This window comes from Lissotriton helveticus, chromosome 10 (genome assembly GCF_964261635.1).
Source record: "Lissotriton helveticus chromosome 10, aLisHel1.1, whole genome shotgun sequence".
In the NCBI taxonomy this organism is placed as follows: Eukaryota; Metazoa; Chordata; class Amphibia; order Caudata; family Salamandridae; genus Lissotriton; species Lissotriton helveticus.
Genome location: NC_136071.1, coordinates 569,549,542 through 569,575,582, shown reverse-complemented (window position 1 = coordinate 569,575,582; position 26,041 = coordinate 569,549,542).

Below are 26,041 nucleotides of genomic sequence, written 5' to 3'. Positions count from 1 at the left end.
GTGGCGGTGTCTATCACACACCGCCAGCCATATTAGGATGGCCTGGGAGAAATTCCTTTCGTGGCGTACGGTTCCTGCTTTGGGGACCCGTTGCGGGCCCCCTGGGTGAAGGGGGGTGGGGGGTGCACATGCGGGGTACCTATGGTACCCCCCTGCGTTTCACAGCACAACATGGCAGGCACCATGCGGTGCCTTTCATGTTGTGCTGTGAAACGCACAACAAGCATTTTTCACATTGTGGCGGCCGGTGCTTTAAGCACCGTCCGCCGCAATGTTAAAAATGTGGGATGCACCCGCCACTGTGGCGGGTGCATCCTAATTGGGGGCACGGTTCCTCCGCCCTTGTGGCGGACGGTACCTGTCCCCGACAGGATGGTGGACGGACTTTGTCCGCCCACCATCCTAATGGACCCCTATGTTTTGTAATCAATGTGGATCAAGGAGATTTTTCTTTAATTTCGGGAATACTGTGTATCCTTTCCTTCTTTTGGACTACAGCAAATGAGAGTGTTTAAAAATGATCCAGATGCTGTACATGAATGCAAAAATTAATCAATTAGGGAGGGACGTTTGGGCCCTTGTTGCCTCACTGCCATCCTTTTTATGGCAGGTTTACTGCCATGAAACGGGTGGTGGTCAAGCAATTCGAAATGTGCTCTGCACCTGCAGCACTTCCAGCATATTTTTGACTCTGACCGCTGTGGGAATGCTGCGATCACAGCAGTACTGTGGTGGTCCAACTGCTGCAGTTGTAATATTGAGCGCAGTCCCGGAGTGCGACGGTGGTCAGACTGCCACCACGAGTTTGGCGTTCCTGTGGACCGTCAAACTCATAATTGGGCCCTAAGCCCTCTGCTATTCATCCATCTCCATTCCCTGCACCTCTTTCTGCTTCCTGTATGTTCTGACCCACAACATTTTTTCTTTTATTGTCTGTGCAGCTGCCATGTTATGCAGGCACCTCAGAAGGATGTTTTAATGGCCCAGTAGCAGCTGAGATTTCCCCTGAGCTTGGGCATCTATATTGTATTGGTTCATACAATCTCCAAGTGTTGACAATTAGACAGGAATCAGTAGTGTAAGCACACAGTACAATATTGTCTGGTGGTGCAAACTTGCATTTAGATGCCATTTATTACCACATCACATACTGTGAACTGTTTGCTGCACATGCTTTTGCAGTGATAAATGCTGCTTTAGGAAAAACAAAGTCAATATTTGCATTTTCTTATGTAAATACAGTTCAAGCAATAATTTATTCAGACACAAAACAGTGCTGCCTCTCGCAAAAAAAAAGTTGATATAGACACGATCAGAGCAATGATTATTGTCACCACTAAACAACTTCTGCCACAAAAAAAGAAAATAAGTAGCACAATCTAATGCTATGTAAACCTAAATGTCAACATTTTAGAGCAGGCATCCGGGAGATTTTTTAAAAAGTAGTCTGGAGAATGTATTTTTCCACTCCATTATATTGAAGCGGAGGCAATCAGTATTTTTTTTTGTCATTTATTACCTTGGCGTACACGAAAACAGAGTTCTGAACCCTGTTTTTGTTTACTCTTTGTAAAACTGCCCCCCTGCAATGACTCCACATTGCTCTAACAGTCATGTCTCAGTTCTACGGAGTCCATCAGGTCCCAAAAGCGTTTCATCATGCCTAACTCACAAGACGCTACATCTCCCACTCAATTACATTTACAAATTACTTTTTTTTTAACAAATATATACAATCATAGCTCATCAATGAGTTCTCATGGAGCTCTGTTCACAGGTACCAACCATGTCTTCGGGAACTGGAGACATCCAGTAGAAGTGTCCATGACCTGCGTTGGCGATGTAGAAATAGCAGCAGACGGGATCTTCAATTGTCCTTTCAGACCCAGTCTCTACATTGACTTCTGTATCTGATGAGCAATGAACTACAAGTTGGAAATGCGAGGAATCTCGTGTGCTGAACTTTCCAGGACACTGGGCAGTCACCATGGGTCCTTTGCTGATCACAACATGAAATGGCTCAGCATTGACGGGAGCATAACATTTTCATTTTCTAGACTGACAAACAAGCATTCAAGCTCTTTTAGTAAAAGTAATGTCTTGCATTTTGACACTTGGCCTTCATTTTTGTTTTATAATCCAAGTCTCTTCTAAAGGTTTTTTCATCAGTACGCAATCTTCTGTTGATCCATTGTGGTTAACTTGGTTGTCCTGGCTTCCCCAAACATCAAGGTTGCAGGGCTTTCACCTGTGGTAGAGTGGCAGTCGAACAGTAAACTCCAAAAGTGGAATTCAAGACAATTTTAAGGTTAAGCTTTTCTGATACAGCTCGCTGAATAGCTTTATGGAGAGTACTTATGAAACGTTCGACAAGGCCATTGGTCTGTGGCAGAAACGGTGTGCTCTTCAGATACTTCACATTAAGATGACTTAGAAAGTGTCTGAATTCTTGACTGTTGAAACCAGGGTCGTTGTCAGATTTTAGGATCGCAGGAACACCCCATGTTGCGAGGATGCCATCTAATCTCTTTATGACTCTTTCTTGAGTGATGGATGAGAGATCTTCTATCAATGGAAAATGGGACTATACACGAACAATCACCATAAGGTGATGTCCATTGTCAAAAGGCAGAAGAAGTCAATGGCAATTATTTTCCATACATGCTTTGGCAACTCTAAAATGTTTAAGGTGTGTTAAGTAGTTTTCAATGAAAGGCATTTGCATAGATGAAAGCCCTTCAATTCTCTTTCAACTTGTTCATGGACATGGGGAAAACAGACTCAGACAATGAGAACTCATTTTGTGGCAATGATTCCAATATGTCCTTCATGGACCACTTCAACTATCTGTTGTCACAGGTTCTCTGGAATAATAATTTTCAAACCTCTCATGATAATGACTTCTTGAATAATGGACAGTTTGTCTTTGACATTTTTAATCTTCTGTTATTCACTGTCACTGGTAAGAGTTCAAGTGTGATGGTTCCAAGACTTATGTGTATAATGTCCTTCAGTTTTAACATGTCACTATCTTGACTCTTGGCAGTGACAATTTGTTCCAACGAAATGGCAGCTGGAGTGCTTGATTTCAGACTGAAATTTGAGTAGACTACAGCCGTCTTGGAAGGGATACTATTGCACTGTAGAGGCACTTGTGAAAAGTAGTTGGCAGTGTTTTGATCCTTCCATGGGCAGTGCATTATTGTGCAGTTGTATTCTTGTAATCATAGACCCCAACATTCAATGCGAGAAGGCATCTTGGCCTTTGGACTGCCAAAGATGGTCAACAATGTTTGATGATCCATCACAAGAGTGAAAGGCTTTCAAAATAGGAATATGTGGAAATGTTCACATGCCCACACTCCTGCAAAACTTTCTTTCTCAGGTTGTGAATAAGTGCTTTCAGTTTAGGCCAAACTCCTGCTTGCATGTGCCACAATATGTCTTTAAGTATTTGGGTGCCTGCTTTGCTGTGTAAGGATTGCACCTAACCTGAATGGGCTTACGTCAACAACAACCTCTGTATGATGCTTTGGATCAAAGTATTCCATTTCAGTTGCATTCTTAATAGCTTGGTGGATTCTCTTCAACCTGCTCTTATTCATGTGCCTAATTAAATGAAACATTCTTTTTCGTCAAGCCTCTCAACTGAGCACTTATGCTGGCAAAGTCTTGTATGTAACAACACACAGGGGGTACTAGTGGTCTACAGGGGGTTATAAGGAAGAGTAGTGTGTGTGTGTAAGAACTCCTAGGTGAAGAAAACCCATCAGCCCACCCATTAGCGGAGCTTCATCATTTGGGATTTTATGTAAAGACTGGTATCCACCAGGTGCCTTGCTTCCAAAGATTGCAAGGAATTTACTGGTCGCGAATCCACCAGTGAAGAGCAGCCAAAGAGAAGTGGTAGGGGGCTGTGGGAGAGAAGAAGAAAGGTGTTGCAGTGTACAGAAAAAGGGAGTGTGTAGTGATAATGTGATAGTTAAGATTGACTATCAAGGTGCCAAACAAGAAACTTTATTAGAAGGGCCACCAAAATGTCAAGATGAAAAGCAGAATGTGGACAGCATTATAAACAAATATTACTGTCTGATGGTCAGTATATTGGTCAACATGTTTCAGCCAAGAATGGCTTTCTTCAGGACCTAAATTTGTTACTACTGTAACTGTGAAAGTGAGAACATAAACTAAATTTTCAAAGCATGCAATTTGTAATGTAACCTACCATAAAGTGATGCTAAATGGTAAGGAATAGAGTCATGGTTGAAGAGGATCTTCACCTAGGACAAAAATTAATACAAACACACAATCATAAACTTTGTAAAACGAATGTGAAGCAATAAGTACATGATACTTTAACATGTACACACCCCAGGAGCACTAGCTCCATACAAACAATTTTAGTAATTTTAATCACTCACCCAAATTCTGTTTGGGAGTAGCCTCACCTCGCCTGCCACTCGCTCAGGAAAAAGAGGCCCTGCTCTGAGGGGATGGAAAGCAAAAAGTGAAATATACCAGTTACATGAAGATTACAACGGTATATAGACCATCTCCTCATATCAACTATGATGTCTGGGTTTTCAGACAAGACTACATACTCCATTAGCCTCATGAAGTGATGAACAATACTAGAAGTGACGTTGTTTGTTGATGTCTTCACAAAAAAGTATGGTTATTGTCAATATCCACAATGAAACAAAATATAAGGACTCTGTATATAAACTGTAGTGTCTCAATCTCCCTCACGATGATATTATGCATGATCTATATACACATAGAGTTCAGATATGAGCACAAATTGCTTAGATCAGAAATAATGTAAAGCAAACTTCAGAAATAGCTTGGATTGCTTGAATCAGAAATGATGTAAGGCAAACTACTGTTAAAAAAGAGTCTAACGAAAAAGTTGAACAATAACAAGCAGAACTCTAGCCTACAACATGTCTTTCAAACAGAGAAAACAGACCCACCTGTCCATCGGTACCTCCTAACCCCTACTGAGTCGAGGGGTAGGTAGCGTACCAAACGGTATGGCCGGGTTAAATTCTGAGCTAGCGGACCAGAGAGAAAACCTAAAGTGAGGATCTCGGATAGGTTGAAAAAACGGACCAATGGCTGAGTCCGTCTCTAGTCACTGGTGCAGTAGAGCACACACCGCATTGAAAATACAGCCGCATAAGATGAATACTGAATGCGGCATTTAATTGGTAGTCTGTTCTATTCTCCGTCCCCCATTGGTCAATATCAGTGTCTAATGAGAAAAAGTAAACAACATGAACAACTAACGTGAAAGAATGGAAGCGCTGAGCTTCCAGAAGGTGCACCTCGGTTCAGCGTAGGACCCATTGGGAAGGTAACCACGGGTGCCGTCCTTAAGGCAATGTTGCCTACCTATATGTTGAACTTGGGTAGCGGTAAGAGATCAATAGGAGAGCAGATAGTATATACTCGTGGCCCCGAGAGGGAACCAGGCAACGAAATAAAACGCGGATCGATCGCTGAATCCGCCTATAGTAAAGGATGTCAAGGGAGACCAACGGCAATATTAACTATTGACGCGGAAGGTCAATGTTAGAGGCGGCTTCTCATTGGTAGTCTGGTCAAATACTGTATACTTATTGGTTGAAACAAATACCAATGGGAATAGATGAACAACCGCGACCGGTGGAAACTAATGTAGGTAAACAGCGCTTCCCCTCTGACACCTCTAGTAATAGATACTCGGTTCAAGGTTGTGCCTGATTTGGAAAAAAAGGGGGGGGGCTGTTCATGTGGTTTGGTTAACGAGGCGGTTTTACCTTACAGTAAATAAATGAGGGTCACACTAACATAACCAATGTATCTCAAGTGCAGAACACCAGGAAAAACCGATGATGTTAGGGAAATGTTAAAGGGATGACAGAGAGATGTATAGTAAATGGGGACATATTAGTCTCACTTGATAGACCCATATCTTGCTGATAGTATACAAGAAGAGGAAACAAGAGATCGCCCCACATGTAAGTCTATATCTGTGATCATTGCGCTATCTATTGGCGCACTTGAAGAGTCTTATTTACCAGGAACAATAGATAGATGGACGTTACTTAGGCAAGCATCATAATGACCTAAAGCACGACTGTCGAATACAGAATGCCCCTTGGAGGGGAAAGGAGAGTCCTGAAGGGTATCAGAGTTGCACCCAAGGGATCTCATCATTCAAGCCCACCGTATCACATTTCAATCTGAAGATCCATTTCTGCTCTTTGATGAATAAGTAGCGTGAAACATCGCTGACGTGTTGTGGAACAAACTGTTGCTCTAATATTATCCACTTGATGTCGTCAGCAGTATGTCTCATGGTCAGAAAATGATTAGTCATGTGGGTGGCTTGCCTGTTGCATCTGATAGTGCTCTTGTGTTCCTGGATCCTGAGTTTGATTTTCATCATAGTCATACCAACGTAGCGGAGCGAACAAGGGCAAGTTATCAAATAAATTACCCTTTCGCTGTTGCAGTTGGTATGACGTTTCAGGATCCAAGGGCGCCCCGTGCCAATGTCCACAGTCTTGGTCTTTTCAGTCTGTGGACATACCGAGCACGAGCCACAAGGATGATGTCCTTGTACTGGTGGGAGGTCCCATAGGGTAGTAACCGAGTCTTGATGTGTTGAGCGCTGTCTGTTGTGTACTAGATTGTCCCGTAGACTGAAACTCCTCTTGAAGGCAAAAAGAGGGGATGGAATGGTAACCCCAGCAGTATTTAAAATACGCCAATGCCTTCGAATGATTTTTTGTACCTTTGTAGATGCTGTACTAAATGTAGTAACAAAGGTCATTTTCTCTTAAGGAGGTTTAACCACTAGCGGACCAAGTAGAGCATCACGATGGTTATTGGATGCCCTTTTGCGTGCCCTCCGAACCAGGGCACTTGGATAGTGACGGTGTCTGAGCTTAGTACTTAAATCACGAGAAATCTCCTCATAGTCGCTCCTCTCCAAACAATTCCTACGAACTCTTAGGAATTGCCCAAAGGGCAAATTTTCCCGCAGGGAACGCGGATGGTGGCTGTCAAATTGGAGGAGAGAGTTTCTTGACATGGGTTTCCGGTATAGTTTGCTAGCCAGGTAGCCATCTTTAGGAAAGATGACTAGGTCATGAAAAGGAAGTTCTGTCTTGCTGTACTCCACTGTAAAGTTAAGGAATTGATTTTGAGTATTTAGCCAGCTTTGAAAGGCAAGGATAGTGGATGTGTCACCTCTCCAGATCACTAAGACATCATCAATGTATCTCTTCCACAACAATATTTGATGGTAAAATGAGTTGTTGTGGTTGAGTACAGACTGTGTCTCAAATTGATGGACATATAAATTCGCCAGGCTTGGGGCAAACACACTCCCCATCGAGGTCCCAGAGACTTGAAGGTATAATGAGTCCTCAAACTGGAAATAATTTTCAGTCATTGTTAGCCTGGCCAGTTCCATGATGAAGTTTATCGGGGTGATGCTCGTGTGGTCTTGAGCCTCCAACAGGACCCTCACTGTAGTGTTTCTTCCTGCGGAATGCTCGTGTATAAAGATTCCACGTCGAAACTAACAAGATAGTCAGTTTCAACGTTGAACTCTACCTCAGGAAGGAGACGAAGAACGTCTTTCGTGTCCTGTAGGTACGTAGGCATTTTTCGGACCAGAAGACGCAAGAATAAATCCACAAATGTAGAGAGTGGCTCTAGAAGGGAGCCAATGCCCGAGATGATGGGCCGGCCAGGCGGTGGCCTGGCCGGTTTATGTATTTTGGGCAGTGCGTAGAAGTAAGTGGTCACTGGGTTGTTATTAGGGCTCCCGGTTTTCCGTTTAAACGGATTTTTACATATAAATACAGACGGAAAACACATTTTCCTTTATCTGTATTTATATATAAAAACGGGAAAATACTAGTATATTTTGTCATTAACATCAATAGACTCACACCCCCAACCATCTGGTGTCCCCCTCCTTAGAGGGTTAAGTGGTGTCAGCCCGGCTGAGACAGCTTCCCGGGCGCACCCTCGTACTTCACAGGTCTTTGAAGGACCGTTTACTTGTTAATGAGGCTTTATTGTTTTGCACACCTTAGAGACCCTGCCTCTTCACTCTGCCGATTGCACCAGCACTCCTCTTTTCCTCACAGACTGGCCTTTAACAAGGGCACCTTCATGGGACAATCCATGCCAATGCCGCGCTGCTTTTACGGCCTCCCACATATGGCTCCCACATAATCATCACGTGCGCCCTTAAAATATTATTGCAGCATCCTTTAATGCGGTTCTAGAGATTGTCTGTCACCGCCACCGATTTCAGCGTTTGCATCCTCATTGCCAAGAAATCGAGAGTGGGAATATTTACCCAAGATATTTCTTTTGACTGCGTGCTCGGGCTTATTTTGCAGTACACAAAATCAATCAATTTATACACGTACCCGATTCATAAGACATGTTCAGTAAATCATAAATATTTAATCAAATACTACAGTGCTTTGAATGGGTAGGTACTATCCTCTACTGATTACCCGCACTTCTTTAATTGGGGGACAGTATCGGTACTTCTCAGCACTGACTGCTGCAATACATTTTTGACGTGAGAGTAGCTGCACTTCTCAGCAGCAAACAGGTACTGTAAATAGTGAACAGCCGCACTTCCATATTTTCATTGAAGCTGAAAGCACTGACTACAATCAGTTTCGAAGTGGGGTGCTGCTGTTTTATAAAACGTCCAACTCAACACTTGAATGAAAATATACTTGCATTTCATTGGCCATTATGCGGTTCACATTTTACTGCCTTATAATTTCCCGTGCTGCTATACCTGCTTATTTCAAATCTCTCAGGTCAGCTTTCCTGGCCTTCTATGAGCCAATACTATGTCATCACTCTTCCTCACGCCAAAAAAGTCATTCTGATACAGTAGAGTCAGCAATATTCACAGATTATTCACTCTATTGGGGCAGAAATTCCTTCAGATACTGTCTGACCTTATAAGTGCTGCACTGACGGGTGTGGGGTACATTCACTACTTGTACCGAAGTTGCGGTGAGAGGGATTCCGGGTGAGATGGGGAACGATAGTTGGATCCTAGAGAGCCTGTTATGCAATGGGCCGATCGTGGCCCATGGACGAGCTGCAATAAATCAAAGGAGTCACAGGCGGGCTCTGCTCGGAGGGACCATGTACAGAGCTGAGCTTGAAGAGCAATGTTCTGTGCTGAAATCAGTCTACCTATGTCATCTATACCTACATTTGCTGTCTTACTGTGTCCCGAGAAAGAGGTGTAATAAGAGGCAATTATGGGTGGGTCCATAGTTTTATGTCCGAGGGAGCATCACGCACCTCTGTGACACTCGCGTATACTTCACATGAGCGAGTACACTGGGATACGTTGAAATTGGGAAAATAACAGACTGCCAAGTCACACCAAACATCACAAGGAGAGGGTGAAAGGGTGAGTGTAAAGTAATTTATTGTCATATGAGAGGAGAGGCCAGCCTACTGCTGATATCTTGCATATGTTATATGAATGTAGCAATCCTGGTCTCAAGTGTGGGGACAATTTTTCTACATTATGAAAACTAAAAGACCCTTCTTATTACACATAAGATCCTATTATAAAAGTTTTATTTCTCATTTGATATCTGCAGTACTTCATTCAGTCTTTGCTTTTGAATTTAGACTTTATTGGATTGCCACTATGTTTGTTAATATTCATTTTGACATATTGGTACTGTACTTCAGTTATGATGATCGAGCGTTGTTATGCCTGTGTTGTACCCACATATATACATCTCTATATAATTTGAACAAAGCTTTATAAACGAAAAAACACGAAGAGAGGGTGAGTAGACTTAGGCGTGGCGCAGATCAACAAACCCTCGAGAAGCTGCCAATTTTTGGTTTGGTCTCTATCAAGGTGATGCTGTTATACTTGTTCTGTCTACACTGGGTATTAAGCAAGAGGGGTTACAAATCTCTCCAGTAGGAGATGGCGGAAGCCGGGCCACAATGTAGCTCTGATCTCCGATAGAAGGGTATTCTCGGGGTCATACCATGTGTGCTGCTGTCTGTGTTGTATTCATTTAGCCTATAATGGGTACTTGAATTGCTGCTTGTGCTGTTCCTGAAAATGAATGAGGATAAAACAGTATTTTTAAAGCGCAATGTTTGACTAAAAACAGGTATCTTGGCACCTGTCTGTGTGGATTAAAACCCTTATTGCCCCAGGCCACGGTGCAATCTTATTTTGTCTGTGAGGGGAAGCATGCAGTTCTGCCACAGATGTTGTTCCTCTCAGCGTGAGGGAGGCATATCCTGCTCATGGTTGTTTTGAACTTGAAGCACGTGTGTCTGTCAGAGGCGTAGCTATTAATAGTGGTGGCTCCCCGCTAAGGCGGAGGAGTGTCGCCCGCCAGCTCTCTGAGCAGTGAAAAAAGAAAAACAAGCATTGGAAATGCAATAGGTCTTGCCTTTGATTAAGTTAAAGTCATTTGCTTTGCTAATGGTATTGTATAGCAAAGCAAATGGCTTTAACTTAATAAAAGGCGAGACCTATTGCATTTCCAATGCTTGTTCCAGTATGTTGTTACTTTTTTTCAGGCAGCATATTACTGTAGTTGAGTGCATAATTTGAATTGAATTGCGTCCAGGTGTTTATAGCGGGGCACAATTGGGTTGCAGCTGAAGGCAGTGTGAGTTTCTCTCAGTGGGGCAAAGGATGTGGCCCTCTGTGGATGACAGAAACTGCAAGGCTCTGAGACAAATGGCTTGTGATAGCACTTTTAAGCATATTTGGGACATTCTGCAAATGGCAAAGTTTTCAGATGAATGTATCGTGTTCACCAATAACAACCGAGCGCATGTGTGCATTGTCAATTTAAATAAATGTGGAAAAATACTAGCTGTAGCGTCATCTTTTGCTTGTGACAAAAATAATGTGGATAAATACAGAAAAAATGCCCAAAAAATAAATATGGATAAATACAGACGGAAATGGCAAAAAAATAAATACCATAAAACCGGGAGCCCTAGTTGTTATTCACCAGAAAAAGAGCCTCTTGGGATGTTATCCAGCCTTCCGCACTTGCTTCCTTTACTAAGTTCTTAATTTCAGACGCTAGTCTGGCGGTAGCGTCACTAGCAAGAAGTGTGTAGGAGTTGAAGTCTCCCAGTTGTCTCAAACATTCAGTGCGATAAAGAGCGGTATCGAGAATGACTATCGCACCGTCCTTATCGGCTGGTTTGATCGTAATACTGCTGTCTTTGGACAGTGTCTCAACTGCCATCTTTTCAAGCTTTGACAGATTTTGAAAGATCTCCCTCTTGTTAAGAACCAGAGAGTCGATCTCATGGATGACTGCCTTTTCAAAAGCACCAACCATCGGGGGTACCTGCTGTAAAAGAGGGGTAAATGTAGACTTCTTCTTGAGATCTGTATTGACATCCTTGTCAATCTGATCCTGGTCTCTGATATTGTTAGAGAAGAAAAAGTGAAGGCGAACTTTACGAAAGAATTTCTCAACCTCCCCTCGTAGCATGAAGGCGTCTCCATTATGCGTAGGAACAAACCCAAGACCCTTATTAAGGACTTGGTGTTCAATGGGTGTGAGTGTACGTGAACTTAGATTAACAACTAAGTCCTCCTTACTTCCTGGGGTGGTTGTTGTTGGCCTCTCCGACTGCAAGTATTGGGGAACTCTTGTTCGTCTTCCCACTGTACTGATGGTTGCCCCCTCCGTCTGCCCCGACTCCGGCCACGGCCCTGTCCTAAAAAAGCCTGTCCATTATAAGATTGGGGCTGTGGATAGAACTGTGGCAAGGGATGCGGAAATTTGGGATAACCCCAAGGGGCTGGCGGCCACCAAGGACCTGGTTGATAGAAATTGCTCTGGCCAGCCCTCCTCCGATTAGACCGATTGAATTGGCCCCTTCCTCTCCACTGAGGGGCCCCACTCACCCCCGCTTCTGAATCACTGGAATCAGGATCTGAAGAAGAGTTAGAGTAACTAGACCCATATCTTTTCCCTTTAGTGGTGAAGTCTGGTGGTTGGTAACTCTCACTGGTATATGGATAAATTTTATTGTGAGAGAACTTAGCCAGGTCCTGCTTAAACTTCTCTATCTTGGTGAAAAAAATAGAGTCTCTCTATTCTTTATTGGTCTTATTCGCTTCATCTAGTTGTTTCTTAAACTGGGTACTTGTGAGGGTAGTTTTTATCTGACCTTATAGTACCTGAATTTCAACCAGGATGTCATCAGCCACCCTTTTGGCAGTCATAAATATAAGAATAAGCCAATCACGGGTGCATCGCCATGCGATAAGCGACCAATCTTTAAGGAAAGCCTTGTTCGTAAGAAACAGCCTAGGGGCATTAGTGACCAACAGACCTGTGGGTGCACATTTCCCATGTAGATATTCTACATGGGAAATGTCCACCCCATGTAGACAGTAGTTTGCCTTACATCATTTCTGTTTCAAGCAATCCAAGCTATTTCTGAAGTTTGCTTTACATTATTTCTGATCTAAGCAATTTGTGCTCATATCTGAACTCTATGTGTATATAGATCATGGATATTATCATCGTGAGGGAGATTGAGACACTACAGTTTATATACAGAGTCCTTATATTTTGTTTCATTGTGGATAACCATACTTTTTTGTGAAAACATCAACAAACAACGTCACTTCTAGTATTGTTCATCACTTCATGAGGCTAATGGAGTATGTAGTCTTGTCTGAAACACCCAGACATCATAGTTGATATGAGGAGATGGTCTATATACCGTTGTAATCTTCATGTAACTGGTATATTTCACTTTTTGCTTTCCATCCCCTCAGAGCGGGGCCTCTTTTTCCTAAGCGAGTGGCAGGCGAGGTGAGGCTACTCCCAAACAGAATTTGGGTGAGTGATTAAAATTAATACAATTGTTTCTATGGAGCTAGTGCTCCTGGGGCGTGTACATGTTAAAGTATCATGTACTTATTACTTCACATTTGTTTTACAAAGTTTATGATTGTGTGTTTGTATTAATATTTGTCCTAGGTGAAGATCCTCTTCAACCATGACTCTATTCCTTACCATTTAGCATCACTTTATGGTAGGTTACATTACAAATTGCATGGTTTGAAAATTTAGTTTATGTTCTCACTTTCACAGTTGCAGTAGTAACAAATTTAGGTCCTGAAGAAAGCCATTCTTGGCTGAAACATGTTGACCAATATACTGACCATCAGACAGTAATATTTGTTTATAATGCTGTCCACATTCTGCTTTTAATCTTGACATTTTGGTGGCCCTTCTAATAAAGTTTCTTGTTTGGCACCTTGATAGTCAATCTTAACTATCACATTATCACTACACACTCCCTTTTTCTGTACACTGGAACACCTTTCTTCTTCTCTCCCAAAGCCCCCTACCACTTCTCTTTGGCTGCTCTGCACTGGTGGATCCGCGACCAGTAAATTCCTTGCAATCTTTGGAAGCAAGGCACCTGGTGGATACCGGTCTTTACATAAAATCCCAAATGATGAAGCTCCGCCAATGGGTGGGCTGATGGGTTTTCTTCACCTAGGAGTTCTTACACACACACACACTACTCTTCCTTATAACCCCCTGTAGACCACTAGTACCCCCTGTGTGTTGTTTCATTAGTCAGATTAGGGGATAGGGTGCTTGTTGGTCTTTAAACCTTTTTTTTACCCTGGGACCCCTTTGTAAATTTTGTGTTTTTGCCAAAGTCTTGTATGTATCTGGCCATGCCAAGGAATCAACATAACATGGAAACATCTTGTGGGATACAGGCATTTGACAATGCTTGCACTTTGGCTGGTTCGGGTGTGATACCGTCATCAGAATAGATATGGCAAAAGAATTTTAGCTTTATCTTATGGAACTCACATTTATCAGCACCCGAATTCAAACCTGCATCTGCAAGTAAATTACAAACTTGCATGAGAGCATTACTATGATCCTTCTGTGTAGCTCTGAAAAACAATATGTCATCACTATAATTAAACTAATTTGTGACAGGCTGTATGATACGTCAAATGACATCTTGAAATAGCTCTGCAGCTGATGACACACCGAAACACAGTAATTTGTATTGGAGCAGACTAATATGTGTAAAAGAGATTGTCTTCAGCTCTCCTCAAGATCCAACTGAATATATCCTTTATTCAATTCAAGGCGCGAGAAGACCTTCGCACCATTCATGTTATCATGTTAGCGATTTGCAGTCCTGGATGTCATTCTTGTTTAATTGCTTTCTTCTCTTGACGCATATCAACGCAGATGCATACAGCCCCTTCACTGTCCTTTTCTGGCAATACCACTGTGGTAGAAACCCATGGCCTTGGACCAGAGGAACACTCTATGATATCATGTTTGTGCAATGATTCAAGTTCTTTTTCAACAGCTTTCTGTAAATTAAATGCAATTCCTCTGTGTCTTTGAGCAATAGGAAGGACATGGTTCTTAATGTGTAATTGTACTTCCATAGTCCTGAATTTTTCTAGCCCATGAAATAATGAAGGGAACTGACTTACTATTTCATGAAGTCCCATATCAGCAGCTTTGCTGAAACTGAGTAAACAGGCACATGACGCCGTACCTGGAAGTACATGAATGGGTATTTGTACTTTCGTTTTCTTGTGTTTCATTGTGGCTTCAAATGAACCTAGACTTTTTAATGGCGTTGATGCTGCCCATGTATACACTTCAGTTTTCGATGGCGTAAGTCATAGCAATGGAGATAGTTATTGTAATTCTCGTCAGGCATAATGTTTATCGACACATCACTGTTGATAATAAAAGGTATTGAGCAACCATTTACTTTTAGTGTAATCTTCTGACACTGTTTGTATGACTTTGATGCTTTTCTCATATCCACTTTTTTTTTACTTGCATTTTTCTTCACAAGCAGCCAGTCCAATATGTGCACATTTTTCTGTGGCAAACATCAACAGTACACAACCATTGTCTTCACTTTCAATTGATGTTGATACTGAAGAACTTCTTGACAATGATTTTGATGATGATCAAGTTAGTTTAGTGCTGATTTGCCTCAACTGGTGTGGTCACTTGGCATTGTGGGTGTGCATTGAACGTCGCTTCTGAAGTGTTTGGGAGGCTATTTTGTCTTCGTGCCAAGACGCACTTACTTTTTTCTACTCCTTGCAAACTGTTACACAATGGTTCTCCTTCCCACAGCCTTTGAAAACCTGCCCAATGGTGGGGCATTTACCTTCATATGGAAATGAAAATCAACACCTGAAACACAAATTCTTCTTTTTGGGAGACACCAATCTATGTCCTTCTGCCTTATGTTTCGGCTCACATTTCACGATCATGACTGACTCACTCTGGGCAATTAGGCCTCCATCTCAGCAGCTTTTCGATCGGCATGCTCTTCAGCTCTGGCAGCCATGAGAACCCGCTCCAGACTAAGAGTTTCTCTGAGCATTCATCATCTGAATGAATCTGATAGGCATCCATCAGTAACTCTGAGATGTATAGTTTCCTCATCATTAAGTCATTGAACTTGCAGCATTTGAAGAGCATATACAGCCTCGCTATAAATTTGTTGATGGTTCCACCAACTTTGTAATTCTTGACTGAAAATGTACCTTGTGTAACCTAGATTTGGCATTGGATTGAACTTTAGATTCAAGGCTTCTTTGATTTCACGGTATGTAATTTTGTCAACTCACACCATTTTCTTTATGACTTCTTTTATGCCTTCACCAGCTAGACTCTAAAGGCAATTGATAATCTTCTTTCTATCTGTTTCTTCTGGCACATCAATCAAATCAACAAGCAGGCCATTTGTTGCCAATATTCAGCTCTTTGGTGGTATCGAATGGTGGTGGTGGTTTCATAAAAGTGGCAGAATTATAACCAGTTGTAGACCTTACTGATAGTAAGTAGTGTTCCTTCTGACACTGCTTGGTGATCTTGTTTATGCAAACCATCTCTTAAACCTTGCGACATGCTGGGCTTTACGTCATTTTTGATAATTACAGGAAATGTGGCCTCTTTCTTGGTTTCCATCGTGAGAACAACCTTTTACTATTCCAACCGCTGCTCTCAGCTGTAAGATCTTTGAAGACCTCTGATGTTGTTCTAAGCCACACTCAGCAGCTGTGTTGGTGTGCTGCTTTGTGCATGGATGGCTCCGTAAACACAGCCCCGGGCTCTTCTTTCTTGGGCCACTTCCTCCAACGCTGAGGTATGATGACTCTCTTTCCTCAGTTCTGGGAAGAAGATGTTTGTTTCTTGAATCTGAATCACTGTATTTTTAAGTGTCTCTTTGTATTGTCTGACACCTGGTTGATCCCTGTGTCGCAGTGCTTCTAATCGCATTGCTATCTTACAATTGGCTGTCATGCTGTGCTGCTCCTTTAAAACCTTGTTCCATCCACTTTTACCATTATCACCACATATATTGTACAGCTTTAGGTTGCGTAGTAGTGCAGTACCTCTCTTTACAGCATTATTAGCAGGTTCTTGGCCAACAATGTGTAGACTTCATGGTGAAGTGTTCATTATCTTCAAATGCTTTACACAGGATGGAGTTGCTCTTTGACTCCACATATGCCCAGAGTCGATTCTGCACTTCAATGGAGTTACAAGTGGCACGTACAAGCAGTTCACTGGATCACTGCAAACTCTGTGGGAGAGCACTGTTGATCTTTTGGTTACTTATACCCCATATCGATCCCAGTTGTAGCATCCTATTCAGCCTGGGTTCCCTCTAATGACTAAGCTGCACACAAAGCTTAATATAACATCTTTGTTTTTCTGCACGTAACCGCAAACTCAACATCTAAACCTGCATTTTCTTCACTACACTCTAGCACTTATGTCTCAGTTCTACAGAGTCCACCAGGAGCCAAAGAGGCCCTTCAAATAATTAGGAAAAAAATTCTTGGAGGGGTAGATTGGAGTATGCATGACAGGACAACAAGATTAACAAAGGAATACAGAATAGAAAATATACAGAGAGATATAACATATCTCATTTCCTGTTTGTCCATCTACACATGAAAGCTCTCATTTTAGATACATCAATAAGATGCTCGTTTACATGCAGAATCAAATACCAGAAATTATATGTTTGCTTGTCAACACCTGTTAGTAATTGTTATGAACTCCCCTAGGTTTTAATGACACAATATTGCATTTTTATGTTAGCATTTTGTTAAAAACAGTTTTCCTTCTTTTTTGTGGTTGGAGAATTAAATAGTTGACTGTGCTGCTAAGTGGGTTGTAAACTATATTAAGTAAGTCAATATAAACATGTAAGTTAGTCGGATTTCCTTATGCAAATCTGCACATTCACAAAAGAGGCAGGCAAGGAGGAATTGTCAAATATCACTCTTTGTTTTCAATATCATTGTCTTGACCTCTCAATTCTCAAAGCATTCACTGCATCTTTCAGACCCTAGTAGCTAGGCTAGAGATTGTATGCCTTCAGAGGAACTGTCAGTGTGGCAGCTCCAACAAAGGCTCTGATCTTTGCTGATCAGGTGCATTATTTGCTTTGTACTCTTGTGAACGTTTTATGTATTCAAGAAGCAAACTCCCAATGAGGGATGAAATAAAAAAAATCAATGGGCCAGATGTTCAATCAGATTTCCCTGCACAATGAAGGATGCCTCTGTGGTCTCTTAAAGTAATGCATTTTCTAACAGTATATATTTTCGTCTCTGCAAATCTGAAGTCTTCACATTTATTTGCTTGGGGTGAAGTTGAATGCACATGCAAGGACGCCTGGCCCGTGCACTTGAATTATATTACAGATTTAGACACAAAGGCAAAATATCGAGTGAAGGACCCTCTGCTGTTGCACCACCCAGAAAGTCATGTTGGAGTACTTCTGAGGGTGCCTTTTGGCAGTGAGCCCTTGGATACTCAGGGACCGCGAAGGACCTGCCAACAGTGGGGTGCAGTAACAGATTGTACCCATTTGTGGTGGGATCCTTAGCTGTCTGCATAGCGAAGTTAAAGGAACAATTACAAAGACACCGACAACAGAGGAACTGCATGCACTTCCTGAACCCTGCACATTTGTAACTGACTAGAAACTTCTTTAAATTCGTGAGAATGGCAATTGCAAATTTTAATGAGCTTTGCCCACAAAAGGATAAATTGTGCAAAGCTGGCCAGCCTATCCACTCCATCTTGCTCTTGTGCCCCTTTTAATCCAGGATATGTATAGGAATTATCTGAAGAGCATATACAAGCTTTCCTGTTGGAGCAGGCATGTCGATATTTTTTGTGGCTAATTGCCAAAAGGCTGAGGCCACTGCAGTGCATTCAGAGAAGGAAAGAGGTACTTTCAACAACTTGAGTAGAAAACCATTGCCTCAAGTTGGTTATTTAGATGTTTAAACTCCAAAGGATGCACTGACACTGATGCCCAAATGAAAGGTGTAAAATCATAAATTGCTTACTGATAATCTCTTTGGATAAAGACCTGCTGGGACCCTACTTGTGTGATGCTCACAGAACAGTATTGATTGGGAACTATCCTGAAGGTCAAGGGGGAGTTCTGCTGGCCTGCCCTGCTTCTGCTGCTGACCTGTCTGTGTACAAGTCCCTAACTTTCCAAACGGGAGGCAAGCAGCATGCTCAGTGCATCTTAACGTTACCTATACCCTCTAGCACAGATTAGAGGATGGTTCACTAAAGGAGCTGCATCTAAAAATGCAGATGAGCTAAGATGTGTCACTACATGGCAAGCACGATCCATCCTTGTACTAGTGTTTGTTGCTTTGGTCATCTCTTGGCCCTGCTTTGCTGCAAAGGTCCACAACTAGTCAGCATGACTCCTCACTGGGTGAGGGAGAGTCTGAGTGAGCCAGTGTGAGACCTGTGAACATGGGGGATGGCACACCTTTGTCCTTGTCTCATGTAGTTCATAGGAATCCCCAGAACCTGAGCATTTTGGATGACCTAAACTGAGGGCTTGGTGTCCAAACCTCTTCCGGACACACCCACTGGATATGTTAGCTGTTAGAACAGCTAGCTGTACAGTGCGACGACCTCCCCCCTGTATCACACAGTGGTGTAGGTAGTTTCTGGCAACCACTGAACATGACAACTCTGATTCCTCAGGGATCGTGGAAATCAGTACAGTACTTTTCACTCAGTCACTTGTGCTTACTTATTGTTTGAAAACACACAAGATGACTATTAGGACATTTCAATAAGTATTTATTGGTCCAGCGTCAATCTTGTGTAAAACATATTTGCTGCGACAATCAGGAGACAGAAGCATACGAAAGAAATTGCAAGTACTAATATGGTAAACAGTAGATACATTTCTACATTATTGCTAAGAAGATGCACATATATAGGTCAGATGAAACAATAGCATTTGCATACTCCTATAATGTGCGCCCAACGTAATTAGCCTAAATGTACCTAGCCTAGATATGTAGGTGTAGAATGTAAGTTTGTGTAGATATATATGTATATAGCCAAGAATCCCCTAGCGTCAAACCAACCCTCTCACCTGGTGGTAGAGAATAGAGAACCCTGGCTCTGAGGATGAAACAGACGTGAAATGGCTAGGTATAATAGGCACACTCTACCACTTTGTTTTGAAAGTACAGAAAATAAAACATATAATTATGCAAATAGTCCATCTGGTGCTTCAGGAGGAGAGGAAGCCAACCATTCCCTCTCAAAGGGGACAAAGTCCAGAAATTGTTAAACAGTTTCTCCAAGCACACAGAATTTCAAACTGAGGTTGCGGTTTCAGAAGTCTTTCATTCCAAAGGCTTTGCGGTCGAATGACCTGGACAACAGTTGCAACACTAATATACAAGATAACTTCTCTTGATCAAGTGAAACATTTGTGTTTTAGATTAGGGGTGGGCGGACATTTCCGTTCCGCCCACGGAATGAGCGGAGATTTTCCCCTTCCGCAAAGAAGGCAGAGAAACGGAGCAAATCCCAGCACACTCGGGGGGCAGAACGGAAGTTGGCCGCCCGCCTCCTGCCCGCCTCCTGTCCGCCTCCCGCCCGCAATATGAAACATTTATTAAAGCCTAAAATAAGATGTAATAACACTTACCTTATAGCGGGGTCATCTTCCTGGTCTATCACGCCTTCTTCTTGAAACTGCGCATGCGCAGGAGCCTGCGCATGCGCTTTCCTGGCAAAAAATGCACATGCGCAGGCTTCCGCGCATGCGCAGTTTCACGAAGAAGGCGCGATAGACCAGGAAGATGATCCCGCGATAAGGTAAGTGTTATTAAATCTTATTTTAGGCTTTAAAATATGTTTATTATTGCTTCAATCTCCGTGCCCCTCCGCGAAAGTCCCCTACACGACTTACGGCCACCCCTATTTTAGATACATTGCCCTGATGAAGTCTGCTGTGACTGAAACAGCTCTAGACAAAACACGTGTTGGCATATGGGCATTGCTAAAGACTTTGGAATAAAAGACTTCTGAAACCGCAACCTCATATTTGAAGTTCTGTGTGCTTGGAGAAACTGTTTCATAATCTCTGCTCTGAGGATGACACCCTGCAAGGGATGTCAGACCGCTGCATGTTGAAGATTAGCATGCAGAATCAGCGTGGAATTCTCCTCTAATCTGCAGGGGGGAATAAGGGTCTTATATACTAGAGTGGTCACTCCAGGGTTTCTTCTGGAATTGATGTGTTTTGAAAACAATCAAAAATGTTTTGAAAACAATTATTTTATTTTTTATTTTATTAATGCAATTTATGAAGTGCGCAACTACCCATGGGTGTCTCGGCGCTGAGGACTGGATCCAAGGGGGGTAAACACAACGTGTTATTGATTGAAAAGCCATGTCTTTATTTGCTTCCTGAAGGTGAGCAGGATAGGACTGGTCTTGATGTGGTGGGAAAGCTTTTTTCCAGAGTTTGGTAGTGGCACAGAAGAAGCATCTTTCACCCCAGGATGCTATTTTTGTATGGGGGACAATGAGAAGATTAGCTGTGGAGGAACGTAGTTGTCTGGGGGGGTTGTATGGGCAGAGGGATTGCTTGAGGAAGTCAGGTCCGATGGCATGAATAGCCTTGTATGCTATGCAGAGAGCCTTGAACTTAGACCTATTTCTGACAGGCAGCAGTGGAGTTGACGAACCACATTAGAGATAGGTTTAAATTTGGGAGTGCCTGTCAGAAGCCTGGCCGCTGTGTTTTGTACTAGTTGGAGTTTGTTAAGGACTTTTTCTTGAGCATTAGTGAATAGGCTATTGCAATAACATGACAAGTGTGCTGATTAGGGTTTTAGCGGCTGTGGATGGAGGTATGAAAGGAGTTTCTTTATGATTTTAATTGTGTAGAAAGCTGAGGAAACTACTGAATTTGCATGGTGCATAAACAACAACTTGGTGTCGAAGATTACTCTGAGATTTCTGACTTTTGAGACTGGTGAAGGAGGTGTTCCTAAGTCTGCTGGCCACCAAAGAGAGGACAAGGCGGGTGAAAGATTACCAAAGATCATCATCTCCGTCTTGCTGGAATTCAGATTAAGGGAGCTGTACGCCATCCAAGTACTTATAGCAAGCATTCCCTGCTGGAAGTTGGCTGCCACCCTAACTCCGTCGTTATGTACCGCCAACACTAATTGGATATCGTCGGCGTAGGATGTAAGGCCCAGGTTGTAGGATTTAATGACCCTGGCCAGGTCAAACACGTAAATATTAAACAAGGTCGGGGTTAGAGAGGATCCCTGAGGCACGCCGCAAGGGAGAGTGAATGGGGGGAGGTGAACTTGCCAAGCGTGACTGATTCCGAATGCTCGGCTAGGAATGATGCAAGGAGGGTCCTGGCTATGCGAGAAAGACCCAAGGCAGCAACACGGTCGATCAAGGTGGCATGGTCGAACGTGTCGAATGCTGCAGAAAGATCAAGCAGGACGAGAACAGCAGCTCTTCCTGCATCAAGAATCTTTTTGATTTTGTCAGATGCTTTAATGAGGGCGGTTTCCATGCCATGTCCCTTTCTGAAGCCAAACTGGGTGTCATCCAGTGAGTGGTTTTGTCGTGTATTTCTATAGGTTCTGATTCGATCCCCCTATTCCTGACCCTATTCTGGTTAAACTTACTAGCTAGTTAACTAACAGTCAGCCCATGAGGCAAGAAATCCCCCATGATGCAGATACCGTTATCTGACGCAGTCACACTACGGCACAGGAACGTGTTATCTGATTAGGTCATAACGCTTGAGATCTAATTAGACAAGCGATATTCCTCCAGCCCCTGATAAGGCATACGACGTTCTCATAACAAATCAAACCTATGACAACCTGGATAATCCGTGCGGCCATTGTTTTGATTTCACAGAGAACTTTAGTAAAGAATGTGCTAACGAGCAAGTCGTATGACATCTTTATTGACGTACCTATGTCCATCCTTACGTCAATCCCGGCACCTTTAAGGTATAAATATTGCCGACCTTGCCCTATGCAAAACACACGCGTGGTGACAAGACGGAGCAGCCATACTTGCCGAAGCCGAGAGCAGAAGCAGACCCCGCAGGCAGCAGCCCCGCCTTCCTGACGCGCTGAGAGACGCGCTGCTATCTCAAGCCGAGAGACCCAGCACCGGCGCTTCTGGGCAGCCCTCGCAGGCAGCCTGGAATATCGAGAGCAGAGAAAGAGATACCATTCCTCATTCATCCTAAATTCCAGGTACAGAACTGAATAACCCCTCCTAGAGAATTCTTTAGTTATTCACTTGGCAAAAACAAACTTAAACTAAACTGTAACTTTCTATTCCCGCCCACGCATTAGACTTAGGTCAGGTACACGGGGTAGGCGTATTTAGAAACACCAGTTGAGTGCGTTTAGTCAAATGTATATGTGTATGTAAATATATTTTAATCATTTTAAACATCATATGGCTCAGAAACCATATCAATGTTTTTACAGTATTATTTTATACTATTGCTTCTAATGTATGCACTTTACTTAACTATAAGTATTGCAATAATATCGATCCATTTCTCTTGTACGAGAAAAGAGACTGATCAATAAATAACATCTTTTATTGAACACGCCCGTCTCTTCCTTTTCTCTACATTCTGATGAGACTAAGAATGCACGTACTGACTGAGTAAAATAATTGCCTTGTGCTCACACGACTCTTGAGATTGACTCTTGATTAGGGGAGAGCAAAGTTGTCATGTTCTATGGTTGTCAGAAACTAAATCCCTTCTTGTCTAATCAGGGGAGTTAATTCCTTCCTTGAACATTCGAGAAAGTTTCTAGCGAACTCTGAGCTTAGCTGGCAAACCCAAAAATTAAGTCTAGTTTCGACAGTAGTAGACCTAGTTAACGTCTGGCCTAGGCCTTTACTGCTGTAGGTACTATTCCAATGCGCAGAGCCTATTGGGAAAATAGGAGCTACACTACATGGCGCCCAACGCGTTTGGAAAGGGCGATAAAACTAACGTAAGACATTTAGAGTAACTCAGTCGTGCTTTCTCACTCAGACCCCTTTTCCCAAATACTCCAAAGACGTCTGGAGTGGGTGAAAGGTTATTATATCCTCCAAAACCTCGCAGGAGGGAACTCCTATGTATGGTTCTTGGTCTAGTCAACGTTGAAGGATAAAACAGTTCCAAAATATTGTGCACCTAATCTCTGTTCCCATAAAGAAACCTGATCTGCAAATAAAAATAATACCATCCTGTCAGTAAAATGGGAGACAGTGATGGAGAAAGAGAGGCAATTAGATTAGCTACTGAAATAGCAGATGCTGATGCTACCATGCAAACAGCAGACCCGGATATAATACTCATCCAGGTCGCCAAAAGGAGATCTATAACCTTAAAACTTATAGAAAATGGACTGACACCTAGAGGTGGCACAGTCATATTCGTAATTGAGGCACACGAATATCGGCAGACAGAGGTATACTATACATGGATACATTTTCCAGCAGCAAATGCTGTAACAAAGTACTTCCACTATTACAAAGTAGAGGAACCTCCTGAAACGTACACTCCTTTCGAGGAGGTGGAAGTACCACTCAAATTCCAAGAGCATTTGCTCTTATTTGATGGCGCCCTAAAACATAATAATCACATTACAAGGCTCGGTCCTTTAGGAAGACCAGGAGCAACGTGGCCGGTCTTAGCCGGATACACACCACATCCAGACATCGACGAGATGACTGCACCAGAGCTATTAATACAGCTAAAACAACTACTAAAAATTCACAGACAATTAGTTCAGTATGTAATGCGGACTTCAACAATTCAGCCAGCGATTAAAATTCCACAGCTGACCCCTCACCAGGGGAACACAAATAAAATCACACCACAGAACATCCAATCCTGCCTAGGTAAAGTTCCAGCTAAACGGGAACAGATACCATTCTGGTTGGCACAGAAAATCACCCAAATAGAGGCGGTGTTTCCTGACACCACCCCGCTGGAAAAACACAGGATTCTGACTATATGTCTCCCAATGGGAATCGCACCACACATTGAGGACTGTGACACTTGGGGTACAGTCTTTGCTTCCATCTATACAAAAACGCACGGTGTTCCATCCATTTCGGTAATACCAGATGTGCTTAAACAAATTCAAGATGAATACGGTCCAGAACCTGCTTTAACTCTTGGTATGAAATTACTAAAAGACTTCAAACAGGTTTCGGCTATATTACTAGCCAACATAAAGGGTGAAGCAGCAAACGTGGCGATCCGCCAGAGGTTAAAAGAGACAGATATAGCAGACCAACCAGCTGAAATTGCCAGAATCATAGAAAAATCCTATGAAGAACTAGGCAGAGATAGTCTAGGTGGAATACCAGTAAAACCGCAACTGACTACAAGTCCAGAAAAAATATTTTTTAATAATAATTCACCAAAAAAGAACTGGGATGGAAATAAACAATCCAATCCTAAAGAAAAGAAATTCCAGTCCAGAGGAAGGTCTCCTAGGCGAAGAGAGAAATCTCCAAACCCGAGACAAAGGTCACCTCAGAGTGAACCATCTGGGAATAGATATAACCTTAGAAATAGGGATAATATTAAAAAACCTGATAGATATCAAGACATTGATACACGTCCGTCTCAATCTTTTCAGAATTCCTCGCAGAAATCGGAAAGAAGAGGACGATCAGAAGAGCACGCCAAGTCCAAAGACAAGGAACCTGCTCAACTGAAAAAGAAATCACAATTTCCAAAAAAGAAGGTAGCCAGTATCAAGGTAGTTAACAATGCCGAGAATACTGAGGACACAACTGAAAAACGGAGAATGGGCTCAGACAATGCTAGACAGCGCAGCAGAGGTGAGCATAGCTCGCAAAGTCCTTATGAATCATCTGGAGACAGTGGACACGAATGAATACCTTCAAGTGGAAACTGCAGATACCAGAGTTAGCAAGCCCCACAAAATATACGAGATAACATTACGTATAGAGGGAGATAAGACTAGGAAAATAAGGGGACTATTTTGGGATAACCTATCCAAGGGCTATGACATCCTTCTAGCTGAAAAAGACTGGCCACCAGAGTTTGTCAGGGAGTGCCCTCATGGCGAAGAAGTAATTATGCCTGCCTTCTCGAATCAAATCCCGATTCATAAAAAATATACACTTGCTAGAAAGTGGGCAGTGGCCTTAGCACCTGCTTTATATAAAAATCATGTAGGATGGGATGAGGATTCTCCTCCTCACAAAGTCCAGTTAAAATCACAACCTACTGCACAAAGGCAGTACCCAATTAAGCAAGAAGCTAAAAAACAAGTAAATGAAATACTAGATCAGCTAGAATACCAGGGGGTGATTGAAACTTGCACCTCACAAATGAACAATCCTTTGTTTCCGGTCTCCAAACCAGACAATTCGTACCGTCTAGTTTTGGATTACCGACACCTTAACACATGTTGCAAAACTTTTGCAGTGCAAAACTCACACAGTGCTGCACTAATGAATAACATAGTGCGCAAAAAATACAAAACAACCTTGGACATCTCCAATGGATTCTTTTGTCAAAACATAGCACCAGAGAGCAGATATTTAACTGCATTTTCAGT